The 10103-nt window shown below is 42.9% G+C and overlaps 1 protein-coding gene across 1 annotated transcript in view; it reads left to right on the top strand.

The window, feature by feature from the left end:
- The first annotated feature begins 1033 nt into the window (after positions 1-1033).
- The window catches only part of si:dkey-117i10.1 (GGL domain-containing protein), a 17525-nt gene continuing 8455 nt past the window's right edge, over positions 1034-10103 (top strand). Inside the window, exons 1-2 of the mRNA XM_017421987.3 lie at positions 1034-1202; positions 2659-8917. The gene's annotated coding sequence lies outside the window, so the exon portion shown is untranslated. The remainder of the gene's footprint in view (positions 1203-2658; positions 8918-10103) is intronic.

Raw genomic sequence — 10103 nt, 5'->3', positions numbered from 1 at the left:
CAAATACACAACGGGAGTACTTCCTGTTACACCTATTGATCCAAATTTGGGAAACATTTCTGTGTTGCGTACTTTTAGTTGAATCTGGATCTGTAATCTTGGAGTCAGCCTTATTTAAGATGGTCGCCATAGCTAAATGACTAAAGCAAACACAAAAAAATGTTGACTTATTTGGTGTGGTAGAAGTTGAGAGTCATCTCCAACACACACTGAGCTCCAATGGATCACACAAGGTCTTTGTTTAAACCTTTGACCTTCAGGGTGGGAGGTGATATTCCTACAAGAAATGCTAGTTTTGCAGATTTAACCAAGAGTTAAGCAGTCTAAATCAACTGTCAACAGGGAAAATGTCAGCTACGTGTTAACAACCAAGCGAAACACGCCTTTCACTCTGACTGTGCATTTTTTCAGACAATGGAATGTTTTATATGCTCGATTCAGACGTCGTATTGCGCCCATGTTTTAAATCAACATGTGGCCCTTCAGCTCCTTTAAGTGTGAGAAATAAAACGTTGCCCATCCCTGATTTAAATTTGATTTAATTATGGAAAACCACATCTTGCTTTGCCTAAAAATCGCCCCTTTGGATCGGTTCTGAAAGCACTTTCTTGCATTTAAATATCTAAAAATAAAATAGTTAAAGGTCTCGACAAATAAGATGGAGACTGATTATGGCCAGTTAAGGAAATTATGTCTATTTTTTGCTTCTGTTCTCATCTTTCATCTCCACACAGTGACATCTCAAACACAGAGTAGCATTCTGTATTTTTGTCCCGTGCACATTTATCTCTGTGTGCTTCCTGTGTACTATTGAGTCGCCTTTGCTCATTTATTAGCAGCAGTGCGCCAATTATCTCCCTGCCCCCTTTCCTGTGTTCTAGCAGCGGCCTTGGCTGCACACAGCACAACTGGGAGGGAGAGGCAGAGGAGTGAAGGGGATGGTTTTTCTCCTCTGACATCGTCATAAAGGAATCCCCTCTCCTGGGCTGGGCCCCGCCCACTCGCTTACTCTCACCCTGTCTGGCTCCCAGACACACTCGCATTCACACACAGTCCCGTCTGCGCAGCCGGAGGAGAAACAGTCCGATGCAAAAAAGACAAAGAATGAGGCGACTGTGAAGTTGAACTTCACGGCGTGACGTTGGAGATCATGAGTTAGGTGAACTTGAGACAGAGGAAAGGAGTACAGGCTGTCATCTCAGGTGGGTGCTGCATCACATCTGCCTTTTCTTGAAAGACAGTTGTTTTTATTACTGCTTTATGACTTTGTAATCTGGGAAAACTGTGTAATTTTCATTCTTTTTTCAATTCAAATTCTTTGAACAATCGGTACCACAGAAAGGCACTTTACAGAAACTCCTGCTACCTGTTGATCAGCACAGACGTTCGCACAGACCTAAAAGTAAAGAGTCTTCCTGCTGTTTATATGTACTGAGAGATTAGCGCTGGAATATTGCCCCGTTGTGCGGTTCGCCTCTGTGGACCAGCTTCATTACAAAGGTCAAATGTAAATAGTCCCTTTGAATGGGATGGCCTTACTTTCCGCCTGTCTGGCTTTCTGCATGACTGCCTGTGTCTGCGCCTGATTTAGAGCTCGCCGCCCATCTGAGTGATTTAATTGTTTTGCTTCTACCTGTTTGTCCGCCTCCCCCTGCAACTGTCTTCTTAGGCAACCCGTCCACCCTTACGTCCTGTCTGCGTCTGTTTTCACGTCCAGCAGGCGTGTGTGCCTCTCCACGGGGTGTTGCGAGTGTGAACAGAGGTCATAAAAAGTTCTCAAAAAAAGCAGCGGAGAGGCGCAATGTTAGTGCTGAAGCAGGGGCCAGAGCTGCTCAGACATTCCTCTCATTGTTCAGGGGCCCTGTAAGTGTGCGAGCTCCCAAACCTCCATGAAAGGAAGGGAATCCAGCCTCCACTGTAACTAACAAAGTTTCAGCTTCGCTTTAGGGCCGCCTGTCTCTGCCTTCCTGTCCACCGTCCTGTCTGGTTTCCCTCTCGAGGGTGGTGTGAACTAAACCAGGCTGTGGACGATACAAACGGAGCTAAAAGAAGTTCACACGAGGTTGACACACCGAGCACAGACGCTGTTTTGCTTTCGACGTGGCTCAGGATGACATTTTTGCCAAAGGACATGGGAAAGGAGCAAAAGAGGTTAGAGGGCTTGTTTTTGTGCCTTTTTAATGGGAGGAATCATTTAAAAAAACACACTAGAAATTGCTAGATGGCTGGATGAATGGAGGACAGTAATGGTATAAGACGAGGAGCAGAAACAGAAGATGTAATACCTCAGCTTTGGTGGGGTTGTTGGGTGGGTGCCTGGCAGCAATCTGTACGAATGGGCTCAGGCTCAGGAAATGGTGGCGTAGTGGAATAAGAGCGTATGTGTGCAGTTTCTGCACCCATGTGTGCTTGTGTGGTTCAGTGGCAGCGGGGCAGCTGTACACTAAGTACAGGGCTGGTGGCGGTGAGGGTGTTTGGCTTCGAATCAGGCTGAGGATAGGGTTTCAAGCACTGGGCTGCAAGGAGCAGACCACGAGCTTGGGCTGGGCCAGCTTTACAACTCAAGGAGACTTTTTCTCTTGAGAGTAAATAAATAAATAAACTTGCACTTGGAAATGCTTTTTCTTTTTCTTTTTTTTTTTTCTTCATTATCCTCAGACTAATGTCCCACATGTGGCGCTTCCCACCGAGGTCCAGACCAGCCAACCACTGTCTGCCTTTGATTCAGGGGGAAAACTGCAGCAAAGAAAGGCCCAACATTAGACCCAGAGTCTTTGTTCGAATGTCGCCGAATGTCGCTGCCTTGGCAATAATTGTGCCCTCGCACGCAACGTGAAGCTAAATCAGAATCTCACTTCACAAGCATACCGAGACATCCGTGCTGTGTTGGTGACGAGAGAGCCAAGGTGTGGTGCTGCGTATAAGGTGTGCAGGTTCAAAGATCTACGGTTGCCTTTTACGCTTCCTCAGCAGATTTTCAGCTGTTTTATTGATACTGTGCTTGGAAAAAAAAGTTAAAAATCCTATTAGGAGGATTCTCCTGTTTGTCACTTAAGGAAATTTTGTTTGGGATTATTGTAAATATTCTCGACTTACATGCGCATTGTTTCCTCATTTTGGTAATTTCGTCGGCACATTTTTGTTTTTACAATTAATAGCCACACCAGTTGCGCATCTACAAAGCGTGTAATGGATACGACAGCGATTATGAAAAGCAAACATGGAGTATTTACATTTAAGACAGGTGTTCAGACATTTAAGCTTGAGTACTGGTTTAACATCTAGACCCATTAGATGTGAATAAGGTTGGCAAAATGGATGCAAACTTTGATGCGGTGGAAAGATCCTAAAATGCCGCTCTGATACAGATTTCCCTGTTCAGTGTTTGCTCTGTGGAGCAGTTCACAGCCTGGAGGTGATAACCGTGTCAGACTGGTATGTATTTGTCCCATTCCTGGTTTACGAGACGGCGAAACCCCGGCTTATGCGCATACCTTGTTTGCCCGGCAGCTTGCTGACATCACCGTGTTTGTTTACCAATAGAGAGAGGTGGAACGCATCTGGCCCGTGAGCGTCTGTGTGTGCAGAAAGAGCGAGAACGTGTGGAAACAACAAGCGGTTGAGATCCAGCTGTCCCAACAGAGGCTTTTCCACTTAACTCTGTGCCCTTGTGTAATCGGCAATGTCGATTCGGAGCTCACGCTCGAAGGGAAGAGACGGTTTGAGAGCTCAGCCAGTCGCCACGTCTACACTTGGCCCTCCATACGTCCTGTTTATGAACAGCAGAGCACACACACTGTATAAACTATACACCCGAAAACCATCAAAGAGCCCACACACACAAGGCCGCCATCCAGGAAAACTGAGAACGTTTGACTTTACTACAGTGCATCTGCTGGCAATCATCACTCAGTGATTCTAATTTTCCTTCTCCACACCTCCATCAAGATGCAACATGTCAGCACATTATTTTAGCCTCCAGTAAGGTGCGACCCACGTGTCCAGAACCTCCTGATTAGTTCTAATTATAGTAAACACCCAATTATAGGGAGGAGTGTAAGAACAAGAGTGCAAAAAAAAAAAAAATTCAAGATCTCCTCACAGCGAGAGTTTGAGGTGTTGGACGGCAAGCGTCGACCAAAATGCCGTCATTACAGGAGGAAGGGAAGGAATGAGCTCATAGGCATTAACGGCTGCGGGTTCGACAAGGGGGGAGCGCGAAAGGAGAAGAGAGAGAGAGAGAAAAAGAAAGAAAAAAAAAGATGGAAAAGATGAAAAGGCAGAGAAAATAACACATGAGACGATCCACCGGCGGATGAAAGGATGAAGGGTTTTAGGTTGATCGAGGAGAGGAGTTAAAGGGGAGTTAGCGGGCCGTCTTTGATGGGTGCTGGGACCTTAAGTGACCTTCGTCCTGGTTCTCGGGGCAGCACATTTTATTGTGACCATGTGGGGTGATAAACAGAATTACACACTCCTTTCTTGCTGCGCAAAGAACACAACAACGACTCCTGACCAGAAACTCAACCTCAGCATTGCTTTTTACACTTTTCTGTGCCATGTGGTAAAAACAGAAACCATTACCAAGGTTATGATGTTATAATTTGATGTTATCTTTTTATGAGCCCACAGTCTGAAAGCGAGAACATTAGCCTGGAGAAAACTGAAAAGCGTCTGCTGGTGAAACAGCTTTCGTTTCGTGTGATGTTGGGACAAGAGAAGCTCATGCAAACTCGCAGACGTCGCTGCAGCAGATCTGTCAGGAGTCTTGTGATAGTGCTCATAGAGTTTCTGGCGCAGCTCTGCAGCTGGTTTCGAACTCATTCAGAGTCTGGAGTTCCCCAAAAAGCGTCCCACTGACTCATAACTTCGCAGACGGCGGAAAATTAAGGTGGATGAAAATAAAAATGACCTAAAGACGTCAAGTTATGGATCTCGGAATGGGCCTTTTCAAAAGTACTGTAACAAATAAATGCTGTTTCTACACATGGCACGTTAATTCCTGACAAGTTATTAGGAGATCTGGTGAGAAAAAACGGCTCAAGTCTTCCATTTTTTTCCCCACCAACAAGAAGCCAAGATAAAGGGTCAGAACGGATCAGAGATCACGTCTTTAAGGGGAGGGCCACTTACTTCTCAACTAATTCTCCATTCTGTCATTGAAAAGTTATTTTTATAGGAGACCACGGGAAATCTGTGAGTTGACAGGGTCTGCGGACGGTACATGCAGGGTGGAAAGAGCACACTCACTGCGACTTGTGAATGACGAACGCATCGAGGCTCACAGGGAGGTTTGAAATTAGGGACTGATTAAGAGGGCGGCTATTTTGGGTGTTTATTATTCATATGCTTGCACACTGTACTTCCCTTGGCTATAAGTCACCTCAGACGTCTCTGCCGGCCAGGGGAATTCCTGGCAGAGTGATTTTTGAGACTACAAGACTGAATCACATTGCCAGGGATTTCCAATGGCTGACACGAAGAAGGCAGCAGCACCCGCCTCGCAGACACGCCCGTCCTCTTTTCTTTCGTTTGCATATGAATACACGAACACGCCCGTCTCGGCCTGGCTGTGCGGCAGCAGGACTTAACCCACATGTGAGCAGTGAGTGTCTGCCATGTTCACAGTGGTTAAGTTCTGCCGCCACAGGGCTGCAACCTGCAGGGGAGAGGGGGGTGATGGGAGGAAAGGTCAAACCAGTGCTTTTCACATCAGTATCACACTTCCGATGAGCATGACGGACTGCCTTGCTCAGGGCCTCATAAACCCCCCGTTTTTAACCACTGCTAACAAAACTGAGCATCCTCGTTCACAAGTTGATTGAATGCACTTCAGCTATTTTAGTCTCAGCGAAGACTTAAACCCGCTTGACTTCAAATGTCTGAAAAGCAGGACAAGGAGGTGTACGTTACTTTGCATTTGCTGGAAATTGGGTTAATATCGTGCTCCACATTTAAATGGAGACTTCACATTAGTGTCAATAAAAGCAGCTTCTCTCAGACTGACTCTTTGACTTTCCAAACTCAGTCTCACACCTCGTTATTACCAAACCAGGAACACGTGTTCGAGGCTGAAAGCATATGTGATTGTGTGCTGATCGCAGACGGCTCATTACAGGAGCTGACATATTGTGGTTTTAAAAAAAAAATAGGTGGATTCATTGAAAAAAGGTGTTCGGGTCTTTAAGGTATTGAAACCGTGAGCGTTTAGTGTGTCAGTGTGTGCTAAATGTCAGCTGTCTCATTAGCAGAGGAGGGTTTGCTCTTGTTCCTGCAGGGCGAGCTGCGTGTCATCTCGTGTCGTCACGTCTTCTGTTGCTGTCAGGGTCACTCTGGGGGGCCGGGGGGAGGGGTTAACTTTGGATTTTGTTTACGCCTTCACCTGTTGATTTCTGACCTAGCATCGCTGTCTGTTTGTCCAACTCTGTGTACGTTTGTTTGTGTATATTTGGGTTGTTGATGTGCGTGTGCAATCACCTCTGTCTCCCCCCTCCTTCCCTCCCTCCCTCCCTCATCCTCACCCCCCCGCTGGGTCGGTCTCCTGTGCCTGCTGTGCTGATAATCAGTGTGTGACGTCGGCTGGCTCAGTTCAGCAGGAACAGGGGACTGTTCTCATTTCCACACACACACACACACACTTTAACACAAGCATACATAAATATTATTGTGCCTCATTAGGCAGTTCTTGTTACACTTGTTTTTACATCGTTGCCTCCTTCTGGTTCAATAATTTCCTTGAAAGTTCTGCTTCTTTTTTACGAGTGCTCTGTTTATCTGTTCCAAGCAGAATGTACTTTGTGTCTTTGCTTTAAAAACAAGATTAATAAAATTGCAAAAGGGACCTTGAGCTTCATTACATTTGTTTTCAAAGCGAAATAAATCAGATGTTTGTTTCTGTCTCATGATGTATGTAATAAATGAGTCTCCATGAGAAATACATGTGTCTCGTGCCTTTTATTTTCAGCCATTCACCTCATTTATTGCACAAAACAAATCTGCCCAGTTCACTCTTTTACCTTCCTTTTCTTTCCTTCATCATCGTCTAAATCTTCTTTGTTGACGTCAAGTGCAGAAAATCAAATTTGCCGCAGGAACTTGATAATCTGCTGGTAAAAGCTGCACTGGTCGATTGTTCGCTCGCATTATTAGATTGTCTAAATTTAGAGACTTTGTTGCACGACGGGAACCTCTTGCTTTCGAAGAAACCTTCACTGCCTGGCAGTCTTCCTACACATTTTTCACGTATAGCTGATTTTCTTTATGAAACACGCACTTTGAAGAAAAAGCACCTAGACAGGAAGTCATCCAGTCTCAAGTGTCACTGTGCAGCAAAATAATATGAATAAAATATGGAAAGCACAGAGGAAAATTAAAACATTTGATTTGGGGGGAAATTGAGGAAAATATGAAGAAACATTTGTTGAATGAAGATTAAAAATCATCTTAAAAACTGCACTTTTGTTGTATTTTCTGTTTGTTTGTTCACAATGTTGGATGTACATTTATTTTCCACAGAAGGGCTTCAAGTTGAAATAAAAATGCAGTGACTTACAAGTGTGGATCTCTTTTTTTTGTTATTATTTACACTTTCCTCATTGAGTTTTATCTGCATCTGATATTGCCAGGAAATGTGTTTCTATAGCTGCACATACTAACAAAAAAACAGCATTTGTTTTATCAGCTTATCTTATATTGTATGCAGTTTTTAGTTTGTAAATTTATTCCACTGAATATGGTTTTAAAAACGATCCAGACTCCACATTTATATATAAATAAGTCTATAATCTTACTCTGTGATTTACAAGCAATAAAATCCATGAACAGTGACAATGCTACTCTTTTATTACTGAAAGAAACATATAAATTTGCATTAAAACACTATGTTGTTAGCCATCAGATAAAATAATTCATCCTTAAAAGGTTTTGTGCATTTTTTTCCCCTGAAGATGAATTTAAACTAGACTTCTCTGCTTGTCTGGTTTTTAAATAAGCTACTTGTATTTAAAGGTTTCAATTTTTTTTTTTTATTCTCATTCTTATTATGTCTGGGCAGTTCATACTTCTATTTCATTAAACTTCCAGAGTTAAATACAAGTCAAATTTACTGCTTTATATTTGTTCACCAGCTTTGATTACTGAATTTCTTAACCCTCAAAGAAAAAAAATTAAGGATAAATTACAAAAATAAATGTATAAATAAAATAAATTTACAAACAGTTTCACATTAAAGTACATAACTAAGTGGTAATGACGGCTAAAAAAAAATCAACTGGGATCAAAATAAATGGCTTAATTATTTTTAAAATGGTAAATTTTAATATAAAATCATATTTTTTTGTTTTAAAAAAAGAATAAAACTGTTGCTGTTGATCAAACAGTTACAAAAATAAACAGCTGAGCAACAATAATCTTAATAAGTGATCTTAATTATCTAAGACAGGATACATAAAGAAGTTTTATATTGCAATATTTTTAACGAAGTCATCCCTCGGTAAGATGTTTTCCGGATGTTTGTCTTCGCTGCCTGGTTGCTGGGGCAACAGAGACCCGTGCACGTCATCAGCCTGCGTCAGCGGAGGAGCCGGCGGTTCAACTGGCGAGTTCCTGTTTCTGAAAAAGCGAAGAAAACCCCCTCCTTCTCCTCCTCCTCCCTCTCTCTCTCCTCCTCCTCGCCTCCGTACATTTATTGCTCCATTGTTTTCCCCTCCATACTACCGTGTTTGCCTTTCTGCCGTGTACATAATAGCCTGCCCCTCCTCGGTCTGTAAATCCTCTCTCGTCACACCCACGCACTCGTTCACCTGTCAGCTACCTCTGCGGCTCGGCCAATGGGCTGCCGCGGTCGGGGCGGGGTTGCCCTGGCAACACAACAGGTAAACAAAGGTGGAGAGATAAGGAAGCGGAACGACGCAACAAGGTACAGTACCCGTACTTTGACGTAGGACGTGTAAAACACGTAACTCAAGTCTTTGTTTATTGTTGTTTATCCGACGCCTTTTCATGCCTTACAGAGTAAATCTGTGTTAAAGTTTATTTATAAGCTAATTAATTAAAAAAAACTATTCACAACTCAAGATACAACGTGTATCATTTAAGTGCATGTAGTTGCAGTTTTACCATGAATGAAGTTTCTTTTTTTTTCTTTTATTCTTTGTTTTTATTTTGCTCATCTGAAATGAACTTTAGTGTCTGAAAGAAAAGGATAAATTAAAAATCCCTCTAAATTAATCATTCTCATAAAATATCTCCAAATATTGATTAGAAGGAGCAACAGAAAAAGGGATAAGATCTTTTTTTTATTGGAAAAAGAAAATTGTGAATTTCAATAGCCAGTTTTGAGCTTGACTGTGTCCAAAACATCTCATTTTTTATTACTGTGAGCGACAAATTAAAACTCAGCAGTGATGTTTTTTAGGGCCAACAATTAGAAAAACTAAACATAAACACAAACAAATAAACACATACAATAAAAAAAAGTCCTTGAAGGATTGTATATCACCTTTTACCACAACACATTTTAGCAGAATAGCTGCAGAATTTACAGAATCATAGTCATTTTTGTGCTTTCTAAGATCAGTTTGGCTGTGGTGGCCATCTTGGATCAAGTTGGCTCCAAAGGTTAATCCGTTTTACATCCAATAATAGCTTCAGGTTTCTTCAAGTTTGCCTTTTGATGGCGGGCAATAAAAGCTGCGAAAAGCACATAGCAGCAAAAAAAAATATGAGTGAGGCGAAGGCCAGAACCAGGGCGACACAGTCCTACCTGCTGAATCCAGACAGACACATTTAAACAGTCATCTTTTATTGATTATGTGGAGTTTGGTGGCTGGACACTGAAAGTATTCACAGATCAGAGAGAACTGGCTTCAAGTAATTTAGGAAAGTGGATCTGAGGGACTGAACGTAGATTTCTTTACCGACCAACATTGACAGAAAAATGTGCCCAGATCCATCTGCGGTGTGTTTGGATTCCTTTTTCTTCCACTTCTCGCACAGATCCACCCCACCCTGCAGCTGTGGAGCAGGTCAGCACTCCCTCGCCCCCCCGCCCCCCCTCCTCCCCGCCTGACTCTGTGGTTCTCACCGTAAAAAAAGAAAAAAAA

This window comes from Kryptolebias marmoratus, linkage group LG12, assembly GCF_001649575.2.
Source record: "Kryptolebias marmoratus isolate JLee-2015 linkage group LG12, ASM164957v2, whole genome shotgun sequence".
NCBI lineage: Eukaryota > Metazoa > Chordata > Actinopteri > Cyprinodontiformes > Rivulidae > Kryptolebias > Kryptolebias marmoratus.
This window is presented reverse-complemented; position numbering and strand designations above follow the sequence as displayed.